This window comes from Talpa europaea (genome assembly GCF_964194135.1).
Source record: "Talpa europaea genome assembly, chromosome: 4".
In the NCBI taxonomy this organism is placed as follows: domain Eukaryota; kingdom Metazoa; phylum Chordata; class Mammalia; order Eulipotyphla; family Talpidae; genus Talpa; species Talpa europaea.
The window spans coordinates 89,552,293-89,574,030 of NC_140070.1; positions in this window are offsets into that span (position 1 = coordinate 89,552,293).

Here is a 21,738-nt window from a genome sequence, read left to right on the forward strand (position 1 = left end):
TCCAACCATTTTATAATAATTTTGAATTGTCCCTTGATATCATTCTTATCATTTGAGTGAAAGAGTAGTCCATATTGTACTCCAGACTTTTCTCCAAATATTATTAACATGAGTATCCAACATCCTGAGAATTGTGGTTAGCAGTCTCAAAGTAATGTGTATGCACTAACTTATTTGGGTAATAAATGTTCTTTCAGTGCTCTTAAGCATCATAAAATGTCAAGTATGATAGACAAAGATATGAATTTCCTACCCACTTCTCATCTTCTCGGCCAGATAGCACTGCTAAACAAATATCTTCAAAAAAAAAAAAAAAAGCAATTCTGGTTAAGCATCCTTTTAACCTTCTCTAGGATTAGGTCAGCTTAATAGCCTTTGGTCCATCTGCTTTCTAATAGCATCTGACTTATAACTCCCTTCACATTTTCTTATCTTTCATTAGTTAGCTCATTTATCCACCACTTTCCCCTGAAACACACACACAAACTAACTAGCACACCATGCACATACACAAACACACACACACATTGCTGCCCCTATATCAAACTAGTGAGAATGGTAATATTTATGATGCCCAGTAGCAAAATGTTGGTATACACAATGTGATAATAAATATGAATACATCTTCAGAACAATATGTGCTCCAAAAGCATTATGCATTTTATTATTCATTACTGATGATTATCAAATTAATGGACATATGATCTATTTAAGTGGCTATGTATGCTAACTCATTCCTAAAATTTGTTAGCCACTTTTACTATTATAAAAAGAGGAAATTTTTTGCATTGCTATCTTGTTCTTCTCGAAGAAGATTGTTGTGGCTATCATTTGAGTAAATGAAAAATTAAGAATATCTTTGAAGTGATGTTAAATTCAAACTTGACATTGCTCCTGTGGCTATTGTCATCATAGAAGTTAACAGAAATTCAGTAATAATGTGTGCTCTTTGCTCTGTTTTTGTTGCCACAATGTTTCATTATTCATTCTTATTCCAAATTAACTATGCTACTAAATTGGGTATTATAAATTGCTACTATCCCTCTCTCCTACATTGACTCTTCCATCTTTCTTTATAGCAAACAAAGATTTTATATGTAAAACCTCCTACCTTGTGAAAGATTTTCTAATTTTGGATAATGAATCAAAAAAAATTCCCAATATTGAGTACCTCTATGTTTCTGGCCTTTCAAGAGGCAAAATAGACAATATTTGTATGCCCACAATGCATTTATATCAGAGTAAGCATTAATAATTTAAGGGAAAAGTGGGGTGTGTGTGTGTGTGTGTGTAATCTATCTATCTTTATGTGTGTGTGTTTGTTATCTCAATCTCTATATATACACATAGATATATATACATACTCATAGATATAATATAAATTATGTACTCATATATAGTGAGATGCATTGTAAAAAAAATAAGTAGAATAAGGAACTGTAGAATCCCATAGAATATCAGGATTGTCTTTTCAAAGGCAATGGTATTTGAGGTTAGGCTTAAGGCAAGACTAGAAAGCCAGGTAGTAAACTGTGGGAAAATATACTAGAAGAAAAAAAAAAATTGCCTCTCGTGGGCAGGTAGTATATTTGGTATTTAAATGGGATAGCAAAGCAGTTAGTGATTGAGGGCAAGTGGGTTGAAGCTAAATTGAAAGCATATTCAAGATTCAGATTAGGCTCTTGTAGGATGTAATGAATGCAATTGAATTCTTGTAAAAGAATAACATGATCACACCTAAAATTTTAATCCATCATGAAAATAGTTCTCTACAAACAGTGGTTGCCAAGAAGTGTAAGTTGAGTTAAGAAAACCCAATGTGATTATATTGAAAGAGTTTTGGTAAGGGATGACAGCTTAATCTCCAGTTTTAGAAAGTGGTAAATGGTCAGAATCTGGATTTCTTTTAATAAAAATAGATCTAAGAGTACATGTTCTCAAATCAGATATGAGATACAACAGAAAATAAGGCATTAAGGATAACTACAAGGGGTTTGGTCTATAAAACTGAAAGGATAGAGTTGCAATTGTTATGAGGAAATCCATGGGGGATAAAAAATTGTTTTTTGAGTTAAAATAAAGAATGAGCCAGGTTTGGAATAGACACACATTGCTTCAGTCTGGAGTTGCCATTTGCCAACATGTGGAAGTCCTCAGAGGACTCAGAAGTTCATTTTTGAACATTAAAAGCTTGTAATTCTCATAAATGTTCAGTTGGAAGAAACATTTATAAGTAGGTTAAATCCACAGAACTGATTTTCAGGGGAAAAAGTTTTGTCTTAGAGATATACAGTTGGAAGTTTTCAGTGCAATTATGATATTTAAAGCCATATGACTAGATGAGCTCATCTAGGACACATGTAAACAAGGAAGAGAAAATGTTCAAGAAATGAGCCAATTTATTTTGATGGGTATATTGAAGTCCAGACTAATTAAGAGATTTCCTCTATTTCAGCTAATGATCTCCAGGAAGAGTATTAGAAATTCAATCTTCTTAAACTCTAGTAAGTGTGCTTTCTAATACACTTGGTCTTGCCTTGGGTTATAATGCAAATATGTTTTCTAAGTGGACACACACACACACACACAACCTAAGGTGTTCATGTAAAGTTGACTATATCTAAATATGAACATTCCCAAAGGTGTTCTTCATTCAGAGCACTATGCAACTAGCAATTTCTGTGCAGATCAGATTAACAAATTTTAAACTAATATACCTTATTCATATTGCAACTGCTGCCAAAAGAAAAGGATAGGCCTCTACTCTAAACTTCCAGTAAAAATCTTGAAAGTAAAGGTATAAAGTTTTTTAGATCAAGGAATTAAAATAATCTTATTTGTATGTTTTTCTTTACTTTTTTATTGAATTAGCACTGGTTTACAGCACTGCACATGATTCAAAAGTATAGGTTCATACCTCTCAGATGTCTATTACTACACCACACGCACCACCAAAGCACCCATAATCATACCTCCACCCTAATGCATTGGGCACCCTCTCCCCCTTGCTCTCTACCCTTCTATCTTCAGATTTCTAGGGTATTGCATCTCTTTAATGAAATGGTCACTTTCCCCTTATAGTAAGGAGATAATAGTGATATAACTCCTCACCTACTAGATAGGCAATTCTTGGGTGGCATGGATCTTTAAAGATGTTTCCCTTCCCTAATTATATAAATTGGTACCTGCCTGGTTTTCAGCAACTGTTTTTGAGAGAAAAATAATGAAATTTTAAAAGGAGACTAAAATATTGTGCTGTTAACATGAAGAAGCTTGGGAATGAAGAGGACTTGTTAATTCCTGATAACACTCATCAAGACTTGTTAATTCCTGATAATACTCATTAGTTATCAGAACAGTATCAGCCAAGCAGGAGAGCAGAAAAAAATTGTCCTGAGAAATAGAAGGGGGGAAAAAGGGACGTATGGAAGAAAGATAGGTTCAGGACAAAGGAATACCTAGAATCTTTTGAATAAACAAGAAAAATCCATTGAAAATGGGAGAGTTAGAGGAGATAGAAAGAGAGAGGTTAAAGAGGACTTGTGCACAGAGGATATAGAATTGCAAAAGCAGAGGAAATGTTTATGAAAAACAAGGGATGTGAATGGGTCGGGAAAATTTTGATGTAGAAAACAATTCAACGAGAGAAGTAAAATTAATGGCAGAGTTGGGAAACAAGGTTATTCTTTGAGAGTGAATAGGTGGTGGTGTGACTGGGTAATGCGAGAAGTCTTAGAAAGTATTATGATAGCCACTGTGAGAACAGGAGAAAGATAAATGGTTTTCTGGTTAGAATAAATGATGAGAATAGCATGGATTGAAAGGAAAATAATATTGCTTAGAATAGTTTATAGTGAAAAAAGTTTTACTACCTCTGATTTTGTAAAATAATTATACAAGGACAATTGAAAAGTCCCTAATCTTTGAACAGATAATTTACTGAAAGAGAGTTCAATATAAACATATCACTTCTTGAGTAAATTGCTATATGCTAAGCGCTAATGAAAGCATTTCTCATGGAAAAAAACTCACTTATTCCTCCCACATATCCTATAATATAGGGTTATTATCATCTCCATTTTAGATATAAGATATAAGCATAGAAGCAAGCTATTTAATCAAGATAAACAAGCATACCAAATTTTGAAAGATGTTCAGATTCCCATGGTATTAAACATAAGATGAATGAGTGAGTAAAAACGAATTTGTGTGTGTGAGTGTGTAGTGTCAAATAGTGGATTGAATGTACTCCCTTATAGTGCTGAGCTTCTCTGTCCCAAGAGGAACAATGGTCTTCTGTGGAGATGGAACTTTGTAATAATAAATCAACCTTTTCCTCTCTGGGATTTTATGAATTATATCCACTGCAAAAAGTTAATGTTTGAAAAATAAGACAACTCATGATCTTGAAAAAGGTATTTGCTATTTATGGAGGAAGTTTCCAAGCACATAGGTAGAAAATAAAGATTAATGCCTAAAAATATTTCAAATGGCTTAAGAAACCATTTGAGAAATGCTACACAGAAACGAATTCACAGTAGTTTGGGTCAAAAATCACCATGGTGATTCAGGTCAGAACCATGGAAGAAAGACTTTCGCCCTCCATGAGCAGATTCTTAGAACTTTATTTCAGACAATACTTACTTAAAATTATTGAGATTCATATTCTTATACAGACCAGTCATGATTTAGGGATTTAAACACAGCAAAAACCATTTTCTGGTATTGAAGATATCGACAACAAATACGAACATGCACTTTCTGAAACATCTGGAGTTTATCCAACCTGTCACCTTGGTTAACTTATTCATAATTTAAAATGATCATGGAGGGACAAATGGAAAGAAAATTTAATTCATATTGGAAAGTAAGACTAGAAATTCAAATGGCATCTAAAATAGATTTATCACAGGATATTCAGTAAGTGAAGAAATAGAAGAAATCTACATAAAAACATAAAGGAATACTTAAAATGCAAAATAACATGCATAAAATGTTTATATGTAGTATTATGTATTTAAAATTCATACATTTATTCCCTGATATTGAAATAACCTATAAGAACAACTTAGCTGAAAAAAATATAATAAATCCAGATGAGAAAGGACATGTAAGAAAATATCAACACTTAATTGGTGAAATAGAGCTAATTCAACAAGTATCAACAATGATTGTTTCTCTTATTTTATGTCTACAATAAAGATATTTGACTTTATTCAGCACTAGGTCAAGTTTTAAAGTAGAAAAGGTCTGAATTTATTTCATTAGCAGTTTTCTTTCAATAGCATTATCTCTTTCTGAAGCTTATTATTTTCCTGAACAATTCTCCCTTCTACATCCCAAAAGCCAGCTAGCTTCTCATTGAAGTTTATTGTCAACAAATTCCTTCTAAACTTATTATATCTCCTAGGAGAGTTGCACTTTTAATAAGATTTTACACAAAATTGTATCTCTTTACACAAATTATTATTAAAACAATATAATAAAAGAGAAGTTTAAAAATAAAACCAACTAAGTAATAATCCTAACACAAAGGCCAAGGCTACTTTTGTAATTTGTGCTACCCTTTAGTTTTTGCTCACATGCACACAAAATTTTTTACTCTGCTTCTTTTTTTCTTATTATTAAATTATTTTTAATCATTAAATCAATTCCCATTGTTTTGGTAATTTTTTTAGCAGCTGCAAAGTACATCCTACCAATGAAAACTGTTGCTTTGCTTTTGTATTTTTATAATTAATTTTTTAATGTATTTAAGAAATCAATGTGTAGAAACAATGCACAAGGTCTTCAGAATTGTGACACTGCTTTTCAGAAGCTTTGTACCAATTTACAGTGCTACCAGTTCATGTATAATTGTACCAGTTTTATCCCAACCTCATTAGCTTTGGGTATTATGCTCATTAAATTAATAGGTTTTAAATATACCTTTTCATTGTTTTAATTTGCAAGTCTTTAATTACTAGAGAACTTATTCATATTACCACATACTTATTTTCTACCTAGATTAAAAAAAATAATTATCTACTGTTATATCTGTATGAATGATACGGTGTTGTCACAGTTTTGAATGTGTACTTTCTTTTTAGAACGGAATGTATTGGGTAATGTTTAGTGCATTTTTATCTACTTTTTTATTTTTAAATAATTTGTACCAGTTTAGATGAGATTTCCAGGGGCTTTAGACTTTTCAACCATAGCTATGCAGGCACTGAGATTTTGAAAGGCATTCATTCTTTAAAGGTCACCACATAGGTGGCATCCTGGTCTGTTTCTTTAGCATCTCTAGTATCACAGAGAGTCACATGATGACTCTCAATAATTGACTGCATTTTAATAGGAATGTGTGTTTAAATTAAGAAAAGCAATGAGATAATAGAGCAAAAATAGGCTAAAGTAACAAGAAGGAAGGTGAAGTTGTAAAATGGATAGCTGTCAAATTAGATAGGGTCAGCAAAAGCAAGCAATATTCAAATACTTGGAAAATGAAAGCAAAATATAAAAGAAAATAACTACAAGTAATGTGATGACCTGAAGAAAAACTGAGCAAATACCAAATAGTTTTCTCAATTCATATGTTTTCTGTATCTACAGAACAGCTATTACTGATGTTTTGTATTAATGACTTTATAAACTTTATTTATGAACAAAGAGGAAAACAGAGATGGAGTAACTCAATACTTTTCACAGTGCAAGTGAGTAACAAAATCAGCACTTCCCTCATAAATACAAAGCTTTTGTTTTGCTTTCAGCTTTGGTTTCAGGACCTTGCTCAGATTATCCAAAATACTTCAGAAGGAAGAGTGAAATTTAAAGTATATGGACAGATCCAGAGACTGAGAGAAAATAACAACCAAATAAAAAGAAACTATAAACAGTGAGAAGCATCCTTGCTGTGGTTTCAATGGTTTAGCTAATTAGAAAATCCAGTGCAGTGAAACCTGTTTTTCAGTGCACCTGGTGAATCCCACACATACTTCAAATCCCATAGACAGAAAAATCACGTTGATTTTATTTCTTTATTCCTTCATCTCAAACTAGGATTTATCATGACAATTTATAGATTTATTATGAACTATTAATTAGTCATATTGTACTAGCTTCACTAGTGTCATGTGGTTTATTTGTTGTTTTTTTTCCCTCTGAAACACTTGCATAAGTTACTATACAATAACTACATTATTTGCAAGTTCCCCTTGCAGAGCCAAAACACTTAATGTAACATCTGACTAACCTACATTTAGAAGAATACTGGGCAAAAACTGTTTATTTACTTGTTAATAACTCTTCAACAATATTATAAGCCTTTTTTCTTCTCTCCTAAAGTCTTTCACTCCACAATTTTTATCTCCCAGCAATTTTGATTTTTTAAATTACCCAGAATACATTCCTTTATCCCATATGCAAATACCATAGAAGTAGTTTAGTTTCAAATTCTCTCACAAGTCTCTCAATGAATGTAAATTGAAAGATGCTTCAGAAAGCCTAAAGTCAATTTGTAAGTAAGTAAGTCTACATTGCAAGTTTTCCAGGCCAAAACATCAACAGTTTTGACTGGCATAGAAGTTTGGTAATTCAAATCACGTTTTACAACAGATTATAATTAAATTCCACATTCTATGCAACCCCTATCAAAATCTCAATGGCGTTCTTCATAGAAATAGAAGCAAAAAATAAATAAATAAAATCATGAAATTTATTTGGAACAACAAAGTACTCCAAATAGAAAAAAAAAAACAAAACTCCTGACTAAAATGGACACAAATTGGGGTATCACATTCTATAACATCAAACTATACTACAAAGTGATTGTGGTAAAGCAGTTTGGTTCTGAAACAAGAACAGATATAGAGGTCAATTGAACCAAATTGAGAGCTCAGAAGTAAAACCACACACACAGAGACAGCTCACATATGACAAAGAATCTTGCTATAGAACAATATACAAAGTCTCTTCAATAACTGGTATAGGGAAATCTAGATAGCCACTTGCTGGAATGAATTCAGAATTCTAATATTGTGTACAAAAAAATTAATTAAAGAATCAATTAAAGATTTGGATGCTTACATTCTGAAACCATAAAATACATAGAAGAAAACATAAGCAATATGTGCCTCCTATGAGTATTAGGTGTTTGGAGACTCAACTCCAATGGCAAGGAGAACACAAACAAAAATTAGTAAATGGAGTTACATAAAACTAAATATTTCTCCACAGAAAAAGAAATTTTCATTGAAACAAAAAGAAAGGCTACCTACTAGGAGAAGTCATTTGCATATCATATATCCAGCAAGGGGTTAATATCCAAAATATACAAAGAACTTATAAAACACAGCAATAAAAAAAGCAAACTCAATTAGAAAATGGTAGAGAAGTGTCTCCTTCTCCAAAGATTATATACAGATGGCTAATAGGCACATGAAAAAGTGTTCATTATCTCTCATTAGAGAAATGCAAATTAAAAATAACATTGAGATATCAACTCTTAACTGTAAGAATGACTATTACCGAAAAGACAAGAAACAAGTGTTGGAGAGGATGTGGAGAGAAGGGAAGCCTTATACACTGCCTGTGTGAATGAGTATTTGTGCAGTCATTATGGAAAGCAGTGTGAAGATTAAAATTAAAAATAGATGATTAAAAATAACTAGAGCCAAATTAGACATAGAAATCCTGTACCATGCAGCTACACCACTTCTGAGTATTTATCTAAGAAATGCAAAACCACTAATTTGAAGAGATATATTCACCCCCATATTTATTGCAACACTATTTACAATAGCCATGAACTAGAAACTAAATTCCCATAATTTGGTGAATGAATAAAGAATAAAAAATATATGGTTTTGTATATATGTGAGCATTAGAATACTATTCAGATATAAAAAATGAAATTCTGTCATTTGCAACACCATGGATGGATCTAGAAGAAATTATGCATAGTGAAATAAATCATACAGAAAAAGGAAAATACAATATGATTTCACTAGTTCAGTATATAGAGAAAATATACCTTGGACTATAAGATCAACTAGCAGTTACTGGAAGGGAAAGGGAAAGTGGGTAAATCAGGAAAAAGGGTCAATGGCATGGAAACTTATAGATCTGGATTTTAGTGGTGACCTTAATGTAGTATATACACATATTGATTCACAACAATAAATACCTGAAACATATATATTGTTATAATGCAATTTTATTTTAAAAAATTACACATGAATATTTAGATTTAAAAAAAAATTCTAGATCTTGCATCAGAGAGGATATGGTATCAAGGAATGTTAATAAGCTACTATTCCCAAATTAAAATAAAAACTTAAGAAAAAAGAAGCATGTCAAATCTGTCCCATCAAAGAACTGAAAATTGAAAAAGTGAAGCTAAATAGTAGAAATAATACTAAAATTGGAAGAAATTTGCTCAATATTAAGATTGACTAAAAGCAAAGAAGCAAGCAAACAAACCAAAATCTCCAAGGACACAAGTATTAAAGGCATTAAAAAGAAGCAAAATGATTTTAAGTAGCTGAGTATTAAACTCCAGAAAGTTAAAGAGAATATTGGGGAATAAAACAATTTAATATATTTAAACGTTCATTCCTTCACACACTAGGGAAATAAATTACCAACACATCAAACAGTCCCCATGAGTTCTCTTTTCTTTGCAGGCAACTAGTAAATATTTTCACTTTTTCCTAGAGCTTTGAAACCTCCAGACTGAACCTAGAGCAGGTATCAGTTACTGTTTTTGGTACCCTGATAGAGAGTGAAAAGGTGAAAGAGTAGTTAATAGATAGTTAAGATGTCTGCCATCATCTTGTGTCCAAGGTCACAGATTAGCTTTTATTCTAACGTCTTCCAATTATCAGCTGAAAATTCAGTATGAAACGGGTTTGATATGTACAGTGTAATTAACACCTTCATGAAAACATGGATTGGGAGCAACCTTAATGCTAGCATGAAATTTAATGCCTTGAAAGAGCAATAGTGATGCAAAGCCTTAACAAATTTACTGCACCGGTCTTGACATGGAACCATCTATCACTCAAGTAGGTGTTATTAAATGTGAAACTACTGATTACTTTAGACCAATAAGAGGTCTCTGGGCTGTTGTAAAACTAAACAAGCACACAAAACAAACATGTACATAAGCCAAGAAGACAGCACCTAGGACAGTTTTTTGAAATGAACTGTAACATTCACTGGAATGTCTGTAGGAAGAACAAAGTTAGCTCAAAACAGTGGTAACAATGCTAACTTTACAAAAATAAAGTTCTATCACTATCTTACTCTGTAGTTTGCCAACATCATATTGGATCTATATTCAAGTGAGGAATTTCCCTTTCTTCACCTAACAATGGAAGAATTTGGACATGAAAGACACTGTTAGTGAAGAACTGGGTTTCCATTCTGTATTACTGGGATTCTCAACACTTTCATAAATATTGATTTTATCTTTGCTTTACAAAGACTTCATCATAAAATTATCAAGTATTTAATGTTGAAATCAAATTAAAAATCATCCATTCTAATGTATCCCATGACACTTTTAACTCCTTTTGAACAAGAATAATGACCAATCAGTAAAGAGACTATACAGTCAACTAAGGATATACATGTTGTAACTATTTCTCTTCCATTTCCTTCATATACAAATATGCTTGACTAACAAGTATGGTAAACAGAAACATTTTTACTTTAAAGTCAATTAATATAATAAATTATTTTTCTTATTGGTTCTACACTTCAAGTATAATAATTTCAGATGCATAGCAATTGAGCATAATAACAGCCATATGATAATGTTTAATATCTTACTACAAATCATTTAATTACTCATTCACCCCTTCTGTTGATTTAATGAGCACTTATTACTTACCAGTAGTAGAGCATGCAAGGCATGAGGTAGCTTCTCACACAAATAACATAATCCATAACTTCAAATACTTACACCTTTGACTTCAAGTTTGTGTTTAAATTTATTGTATAAAGTATAAATCTGTCAGATAAAATTCAATTATTTTAGCTATTTTTCTGATAATAAATATAGAAGTGATGATACTTCTTCCACTTGCACAACATTCATTTATGTTCTTTCTACCACTCATTTCCCTCAACAATTCTGGAAACCAATATTATCATCAAAACTCATTTATCAACCCAGCTTAATGTTATTTCGAATGAGGAGAAACCACATATCCTTCACCTTTTATTGATCAGATAGGAGAGGAAATGCTGGTAAGGTGTACATAATAAAAGTAATAAATAATATATTTTAATTTATCAGCAAAAGACATTTGGTTGGACATGGAAATATATATATAAAGAATTGAAATAAATACAGTATTACATATATATGTATATATATAATAGTTAAAATCAAGAGATGTCATGCTCATAAAAACTTAGAGAACAAAGAATAAAAGACAACCATAAAACAAGGGCAATATTAAAAAAAAAAAAAAACATAGAATAACATGGGGCTGACTGTATTGGAAAGATGCCAGACAACTACTCTAGTGTCTTTAGGTAGCAACAGATGAAGCAGCTTGATTAATGATGCTCTTGGTCCTAGCTGCATCCACAGAGGTCACTGAGGCTTATTGATGATCCAGGAGGGATAAAAGTGTTGGGGAAAAGAATTATTGCACCAGTAGTAACACAGTCAATCTCACTGCAGAATCTAAGTATCATTCTCCAGTTATTTATTGAATTGTAACTATAACAACTTTACTTAATACCAGTGAGTTACTATTTTAATTGTATATGAAAGGATAAGTTTAAAAAAAAAAGAATATATGTAATTCTAAAGACATAGTTTGGGGGTAGGAGGATCAGTAACATGATTTTGTTTCCTTTCCTATGTGAAAGCCAGAAGCTCCCAGGAAGCTTTACCAAGTCTTGAATTGCTTGATTAGGAATGTCGCAGACAGTTCAGAGAAAACTGTGAACAGTTATCTATTCAAAGACAGTGATGGGTGATACTTTTACATGGAAAAACAGCAGCCTCTAGTCTTTTATTTTCTTTAGATTCTTAATGTCTTCATTAGCTTGAGCTTAGGGGTTATTCATAGGTACTTCAACTGTTGAATATAAGCAATGAAAAAGTAAGCATGAATTTTAGTAATATTTATTGTGACCAGCACCACTGCCATCAAGCAATACCGAAGGTTTTTTTTTTTTTTTTTTGAAAAGGGATGTTAGACTTCTTCAAGAAAGCAGTGATATTTTTTTCAAAAATGTCTTTTACTTGTCATTTATTTCTGTCTTTACTACATTCCTAAGTTTGAGTGTCCTGGTTGAGATTACCAAAAGTCATCAAACAGGAAAAAATATGTATCTAAATCAGACAATTTTATCTGTATATTATTAACATTGACACAATTGATATTTTTGAGCTATTTTCAACAACTGTACAAATAAAACTAAAGTACAATGCCAGGAAAAAAGGATTAAAAATTATCATTTTAAATATTCTTTCAAATGATTTTATTTGCATGAACTCACAGGGTAAAATATGAGCAATTCCTATTCAGTATTAATCACAGAGTGTGAAAAGGCCTTAGACATTAGATATTTCAGTTTCCCATTTTCCTCTTCAATACCTTTGGAGTATGAACATCCAACTGATATTCCCTTTTAGCATGGACAAGATAGAATAGTGGGGGACAGTCTAAGTTCTGGACCAGGAACTTGTGGCTAGTCCTGACTTTGCTCCTTGAAAAAATTAGACAAGGTTATGCAATCTAATTTTACAGTATTGAACAAATTACTCAATTTCTCTGGCCTACAATTTCCTCATTTTACAAACGGATCATCATAGTACCTTTTTCACTGGGTCAATAAGGACTTTGAGTAAAGCACCTAGGATTGTGCCTGACTCATAGTCAATAGTATCAAAAAAAATGTATGCATTACTAGGAGTATAACTTGTAGTCAAAAGATTACTCAATCCTTTGTTGGACAACTTTTAATATGGAGAATTGTTCTATATATAGACTCAAACTTGTCTACTTGGAATTTGGTCCCATTCGTATATATTCAAAGGCAAAAATGCAGTGACTCTTTTACCTAATTTTTGTTTGCAATTAAAAAGCAGTGCTCATGTATACCTACCTATACATGGTCCTCTTTTTTTGTGGGCTGAAACAGACTCAGTTTCTTCACATAAACTTTTTTCAAGCTCCTTACTATCTAGCTTCCCACCTTTATACAACTCAAATTCACTAATATCATTCCTCAAACATAACTTTTAGGAAATTCTGTGAAAATCTGTTTGTATGCATACTTAGTATTTCATACTAGAAATTCTGTCTCCCATGATATAATTCAGCTTAACATCCATTGATTATTTGAAATCTAGAGCATCAGGCCTGGATTTTTATCAGCTCTAAAACATGATTGACTGATAGAAATAAGTCAGAAAATACATTAGAAATCAAATAGTTCAGGGCCTCCCCTGATGGCACAGGCGGTTGAGCACAGCGCTGTGAAACTGGCTGCAGCCTCAGTAGCATCGTTTTTATCCCAGCCTGCAGAGGAGAGTCCCACATGGCGCAGCAGACCTCTTCTGTCTTGCCCGCTGCTCCCTCAGCAGTGTAGTTAGTCAGTCTGCCTGTTCTGTTCCCCGCTCTGTCTCTGGTAAATCCTCTCACCCTCCTGTAGTTCTGGCCTGTACCCCGGTTCTTATATAAATAAATAATGAATCTTAAAAAAAAAGAATCATATAGTTCAAAGCCAATTTTTACAAATGAGGACAAAATAACCTAGGATCAGAGAAGGCAAATGATTTTATTAATGTCACACAGCTTGCTTGTGTCCACCAAGACTCGAGACCAATACCTGTAGGTCAGTGTTTCAAATCCTATGCCAATTCTAGTCAATTTCTAGCCATCCTTTTGAACAAGTTCCAAAATTTTGTCCTGGTTTCAAGAAAAACAGTGCTGACTATTGGAAATATCTCTGAAAGAATGGAAAGTAATACAATCTTATGACATACTTAGTTTTCATAAAAATGCTTCATATTTCATATTGTGCCAATAGTGAAACCAAGAAGTTGATTTTTTCAGAATATGAGAAATTTCATAATTTCATTTGTCAGGTTATTATTATTTAGAGCCCATTATTCTGTTGTCTAATTATCATATCTTGATTTTGATATCAAATATTTTTGTTCTTCTTTGTATTTGTAGGACATCCACAATTTTGATAAGCAAAAATATGTTTTTTTCCAATCATTCACTACAATGTTGAACAAGGATATTTTTTAATACTTTAATAATATCTGACTTCTTTTCCTCTAACAGAATGGAGAGAAAATATTGTTCCATCTGCCCAGAATATATCTAATGGCAATCAAGGTGCAGTTCTAATAAACAAGTCATACATTCAGCAGCTCCAATTTCCTTTCTGATATTATTTCATGGGAATATTAATGTGAGGAGAATAATTACATAGACTTACCTTAGAAAATACTACCCTTTATTCAATAAAAGAGGTAGAAGTAAGGTTAGATGAGCTGGTTAGGGCAGGGAAAATACAGAAAAATATTTGCTAATGGCAGACAGTAATAGGAGAAAATGAGATTATATTATAAGCCAGGTAGACTATTTAAAAACTCAAAGTAAAAAAATTTATTTTAAACATTTTATAAATCAAGGCAAGACTACCAACGCGATCAAAAAAGTCAAATTGCAACCATAAAAAGGAACTTCACATTAGGTAGGACATCGCCTCAGCATTCAGTCAGCTTCTCCTTCTCAAGTGGAGCAGGTCACAGCAAGCCCCCAGTGCTTACTGGCCAGTTCAAAAGATTTCACTCATGGGACCAATAAAGGAGTAAGTCGTGAATACTGAAGCACTAGCCTGCATAGCACCTGGCTGCCTAGGAAGCATTTCCTCTGCTATGCCTAAAAGGCTGCTTGCTTATGGGTGTTTAAAAATCTGTACTGGCTTTTCACTGCTATTAGTAGGAAATTAATAAGCAAACAAAGTTTAACTTTTCTCCAGTTACCACTGAGTTCAATGCTGGGACGCTTATCTGTCTTATGAACTGGATCTTTATTATTCCCTCTCTTGTGCCTGTCCCAAGGGTAAAAATACAGAAAAACCAAAAAGAAAAAAAAAAAAAGACAGAAGTAATCCAAAAATGATCCTTTTGCTATGGGAGGAATTGTTACGGCGACCAGCACCTGGGTGTATATGTATGCAAGGGGCCTTTGCAGTTGTGTTTCTGCTGCTCAGTCAAGGCAAACAGCAACCAGCTGGCTGTGACTAGCTCAGACTAATAAGCATAAAATCAACATAGGCTGATCCAGGCTGAATATCAGCATCTGTTAGGCCATTGTCTCTGCTGATATGTCTGACTGAGCAGAAGGAAGAGCCGAATAGAAAACCTGGTAGGAGACAGAACACAAGATGTGGAGCCCCTAACCACCTGCCAAGTTTTTGGTGGAGAGGCCCTGATAGGAAGAAGAAGCAGTCAAACCCACAGAGAAGGTTCTTCATTCCACTGGTACATTCTGCCCTTCTCCATTTGAGCTTCCCTAAGGTATTGCTTTTGGCCAGTTTTAAACAAAAGGCAGTAAAAGAGAAACACTGATTGGGTGAGGAATTATGATTAAAATCAGGAATCATGAAATCATTCCATACTTTGTGACCCTCTCCTGAGAGTCTGATAAACTACCACTGCAACAATGAGGTATCCCTCGCATCTGAACAAGTAATATTAAAAATAAAAGCATTTATTCTCACGAAGAACATGGGAAGAATTTACCTCTTACCTGCTGCTTTCTTATTCTGTTACTCCAAATTCGGCGATATCCCTGGGTATATTTACCCTTCTGGACCTCAGAACTCAGGACCTCCACATCAGCTCAGACCCCTCTGATGCTTGATTACTTCCCAAAGGAAACTATCTCTCTTGGTAGGATGGCCTCTGGAACTGTAATTTAAAGACCAAACTGATGAAGAGAAATATAAGAGGTTGCATTCCTAATTTCTTTCCTCTAATATGCCAGATTAGATTTTTAAAAATGTTTCCTCTTGTCATTTTTCACATAAAATAATAAAATAAACCAAAATCACTTGATATTTTTCCATTGAGAAAGAACCTCAGATTTCTGGGGAGTATTTTATAAAGTGGAAGAATATGAATATGGAAGCTTGGTGTGTCAAAAAGTGGTGTCTTAACAGTGTGATCAACAGGTCTGTGTGCTGTTAATGAAGTAGAGCACAATATGCTAATCCAAAATATGACTATAGGATTCAGTACATCACCGCAAAATAGGCCGCTTTGTTATATATTGATTGTTTTGAGGTGTGGGCTCTTAAATAGCAAATGCAAGGAGAACTTCCTCTGAAAGCCCCTTATCACCCTAAAGACAGTTCTTCTAAAAGGAACTCAATTGTTACAGAGCCCCACCCAGAGTTTCATCTAATAGGGATGTTTAACTCATCACAGGAGAGGAGACTAGAAGTCAACACCACACCCAGAAAAACTGTCACAAAATGATGGCACTTTTAATCTGCTCTTCTAAAGACCCAATCCTCTCTCCTAAAAATCATTACTCTCCCCTAAAAGGCAGATACCTCTCTATTAAGAAGGCATTTAATCCTAAACCGCCTCCGAGAGCTGCTCACTTTTCCCCTTGATGTCTCCTAAGTATACAGGAGACACACATGTTAATAAGCTTCTGTTTGTTTTCCTGCTATTAATCTGTCTTTTATTATAGGTATTTAGCTAAGAACTCAGAAGGGTAGAGGAAAAATCATTTCTCTTCCTCAGTACTATGCAAACATTCAAACATGTGTGGTGATTAAAGACTATGTTAATTGTGATGTCTTTTTATTAAAGAAAAATCAAGAAAAACTGCTGTTTTACTTCAATAGGACTCACAAGAGATAATAGCAAAAAGAGATCAGATACACAGAATTTGCACTATTCAGTGCAATTGCAGAGACAAGTGTAGCTTTTGAACCAAATGTGAAGTCTCACAAACTGTGAATCACTCTGGGGGAAGAGAAGATTGATGCTGCAGACTGGCTCAGCATTTTTATGTGTTCTAATTTTTCAGAAAGCCAACATAGAGCACAAAAAAAAAAAAAGAAACAGAACCTTGTAAATCAATGCTTTTCAATTTTCTCTCAGCATTAAAATTAGCTGGCTGAATATAAGATAAAAGTCCAAATTTCATGTCCCTTCTCCATTCACCCTATATTTTAAGTTTAATTTGGGTGGGTAGAGTCCAAGTAATAGAAATTAAAAAAAAAAAAAACCTCTCCAGGTGATTTTGTTCCAACAATAACTAAAAGTGATTACTGCTATAAAGGGACAAATGTCCTAAAAAGAAAAGCTCAAGGGAAGTAGGGAAAAGAGATTCTGGCCACCAACTCAACCCACTTTTACAGTTTTCAGAAATCATGTGTGTGTGTTTTTGGATAGTTTCCCTAGGTGACATCATTATAGAACAAATAATCAGGTCTCTTCAGACACTTGAACTTGATATTCCAAGTTTTTATCAGAGCATATAGAAAGTAGAGCTCAACTAGTTTAGTTGTCACATTTAAGGGTTAAGAAACATCCTCAAAGAGATGCAGTGACTTGTCACCCATGAGGGACTCTTCTCAGATTGGAGGTCTGATATGGTCTCTTAAACACCTATAGCTCCTTGCCCACAGCTAAAATAAGAAAACGATCCATTTCAGAAATGCCATTATGAGTCTAAAGAAACCTTATCATGCATTTTTTTCTCACTGGAATTTGGACAAGTCGACAGGGCAGAGGGACTAAGAATGAGACAGGAGCCACATGAATGAAGCCTAGTTCCTTAGAGTCAAGTTTTTAATTTAATTTAAAAAGTTGAGTAAGACAACTGGGTATCCAAATATAAGGAAATAAAAGGGTACTTATTTCAATGCAAAGTTAATAAATTTCAGTTGTATAAAGACCCAAAATTGAAAAGGTAAAATTTAAACAAGTACAGAACAAAATATAGTACATATTTAGGGCCTCCGAATAAGAAGAAACTTTTTAAGTTAAATGCAAAATAACAGAAAAAAATAAAAGGTAAATTTGAATTAATATATATAGGATATAATATTTACATGTATATTCATACACACACACACAATAGGAGTTGTCATTTAAAAAACTGAAAATTCAAGACATAGGCTGTAGATAATATTTCAATAACAAAAAGGGGGAAATAGTATCCAGAATGTATAAAGAATACCATTTAAATTTTTTAAATAATAAATTTTAAAATGGGTAAATTTACAATTCACAAAAAAAGATGAAAAAAATTGAATGACCAGTAAACATATGAGAGTTAGTTCACTGACATTAACTTGTGTGTGCTCATACTCCTGTAGATATTTTTAGAATATGTATGTATGAACCAACAACAACCAAAAAAAGACAAAGGAAATAGAAAAAGAAAAATATAAGGAAAAGAAAAAGAAATACATATTAAATTGAGCAGCATTTAAATAAAATATTTACATCAAGGGAACTTGTTCTCATTACTTAGGTCAAAGTCCACTAAAGTAACTTGAACATCTTTGTGAGAAGTGGTAAACTAGTTTTCTGTGAACCAAAAATATGTTAAAGTCTTAGAATGCATTCATTAGATAAATATTTATAAAGCAAATTCTTCAGATCCAAGGATAAAAAGTCATAACCCTCAAATAACCTACTCATTATATGAGAAAATCAACGTGCACAATATATGAGAAATACATTGGTAGAAATCTTTTTAGATGTGGTTTTTAATTAGAGTTTTGAGAGATAATTATAAGGGGATTAATTAAAGAAGATAACAGTGGTATCTCATTCCAGAGAGAGGGAAAACACAATTATAAAAAGATAGAAAATTGGGGTGTATACTTGAGTAATTGTGTGCAGATAAAGGACTTGTGTGCAGTCTCTTGTTAGCATTACCATCTTCCAGTAGTAGTCTGATTGCTCATTCTTATCATCTACTTGCAGGGAAATGGCTTTCTCTTCTGTCACAACATCTGCTCTTCCAGACCAATGTGTGCATCATGAGCTACGCCCATTTTTACTCCATTTGAGCTCCTAGAGAGAGGTGAATGTTTCAACTTAATGTGTAGAGCAAATACTAGGCAGACATTTAAGCAATTTCATGGAACCTGTGATAGGAGAGACTTACTTTGGTACTGAACATGTTTTCTCCATATATCTTGTTTCATTCTTCTATAGATTCTCAACTTTATATGACCTCTAACAACAAATAAAACCTCTAAATTTCATGTGACCTACAAATATTCATTTATGTTTAGGTTTTCTAATTTGTGTCTTATAAACAGGTTATTCATGATATTTTATATCATCTCAGTAAACCACTGCAAGTCATTAGAATACCATTGGTGTTGACATTCAATGGTGTTCTCATAAACCATAAACCATGATCAAACAGAACCATTTCAAAGCTCTAAAATGTTTAACTTTTGTTTCAGTTCTTATCAAGGCTTCATGGTTTTGGAAGAAGTTATTCTACATCCTACTTTGTAGTATTAGATCTCTGAGTATTGCAAAAGGGAATTTTTCTTCTCCTTGCTTTACTATCTCAAATCTGTTTAATGGGTGAATTAAAAGATTGAAGGAACATTGCGTTAAATTTCAGGTTTACAGTGAGAATGGCACATATTAAAAAAACTAGCAACAACAAATGTTGGCGAGGGTGTGGAGAAAAAGGAACTCTTCTGCACTGTTGGTGGGAGTGAAAACTGGTCCAACCACTATGTAAAGCTGTGTGGAGATTTCTGGACCTACTAAACATAGAACTTCCATATGATCCAGCAATTCCACTCCTAGGTATTTACCCAAAAGACACAGAAACATCAATTCCAAAGAACACCTGCACCGCTATGTTTACAGCAGCACTGTTTACAATAGCTAAGCTTTGGAAACAACCCAAATGCCCAAAAATAGATGACTGGATCAAGAAGATGTGGTACATATATACCATGGAATATTACTCAGCATTCAAAAAAGATAAACACATGCAATTTGCAGCAACATGGATGGCGCTGGAAGGGATCATGCTCAGCGAAATAAGCCAGAAAGAAAAAGAAAAATACCAGATGGTCTCACTCATAACAGGAATCTAGAAAACTTAAATAAGGGACCAGGAAAATGAATAACTATAAGAAAGTGAAAATCAAAATCAACCAAAAACTATGAACCAGAGACACTTTTAGGGAGGCGGGGGCGGGAGGGGAGGGATTGGGGTCAGAATGGGGGGGCTGCAATTGTATGGGGAATATAACAATAAAATTTATTATTTAAAAAAAAATAAAATAAATTTCAGGTTTATGAGCAACTACTAGGTTAGGTATGGCTTTGAGCTTTATAAGAAATGCAAGAAGGCAGCACATGATTAATTTTGTATTAGTTATGTGAGTTTAATGTAGGATGTGATCATAACCTATAATTTTAATATTTTTTGATCAGCAATATCTTCTTTTTGTTTCCACTTGCCTCTGAAGTAGAAGCAATTCAATAGCAAAGTTTAGAATGAGATCCACTCAGGTGCTTATGAATACATTTAGGAAGAATAAAATACTGGAAGAAAGGTTTCCATTTTCATTGCTATACTTTGGTATTGAGTTTTTCAGGGTTGAAAGTTAATTTTTAACAGTATCAGCTTACTTCAGGGAGAAATTTATCTAATCATTTGATTGAAGACAAGTTCTAGACAGCAAATTCTTTTCAAAATATATAACCTATCATTTCACAAAAGACCCTGCTTCTGAATTTAGTTTTATTTTCAAGATTTACTTACTATAATGCAAATTCTAGCTGACTCTTGATGTCCAATAAATTATTTTTGCAATTTGTTGCAATTCTGAGCATATTTTGGGTAAGACTGATAAAAATGAAGTTCAGAGTAAGTTTTGATTAGGGGAAAGTGGGTAAGGGAAATACTTGAATTATGAGGTAACTAATGTAATCTATAGAATATATCCAATGATCAAACAGAAAAAAAGTATCTTTTGATCAGAAAATTGAGTTATAAATGAAAACTGGGGAAATGTTCTTAAAATAGGTCATTTCAACCTAGTGGAAAGACATTTTCAAAAGAGATCCATTATCTCATTTCTTATTGACAAAACCAAAAAAAGATTTAGCCTCCCTGTCCTGACAGGGAGCAGGTCAGATGACCTTCTACAACAAACCATTTACAAACTGGACAACAGGTATGAGAAAGCATGGGGCTATCAAGAACACTAATATGACTGGAATCTATAATGACAACAGGACTTATTATAAAAAAAAGACACAACAGGGAATCACAAATTATTCAGAGTAGGGAATAACACTATTAGACTTATTTTGATGGAAGGTCACTCTGGTTAAATCCAACTGAACATTGATGAGAACCTGAATTAGGTTGGATAATAAACCACAACAGGTAGATACAGGAAATATTTAGGAAAGTGCATTCAGAAAAATTCAAAAACAATTGAATAGAGGAGAGGGAGAAGGAAACATCCTCAGTAAATTCTCAGTTTCAGCTTGAGCATCTTTGTGGATAATGCTAGTTATCACTAAACAAAGGACCACAGATAGATGCAAAAAAAGAAACAGACCTGGCAGAGCCATGCAGGAACAAGACTGATACATACTCTCCTTTTCAAGACTAGGAAATTAGGTATAGCTACCCATTCTATTTGGAAACACTGAAAGTTTCTGATAAAGAAAAATTAGTACCGAAC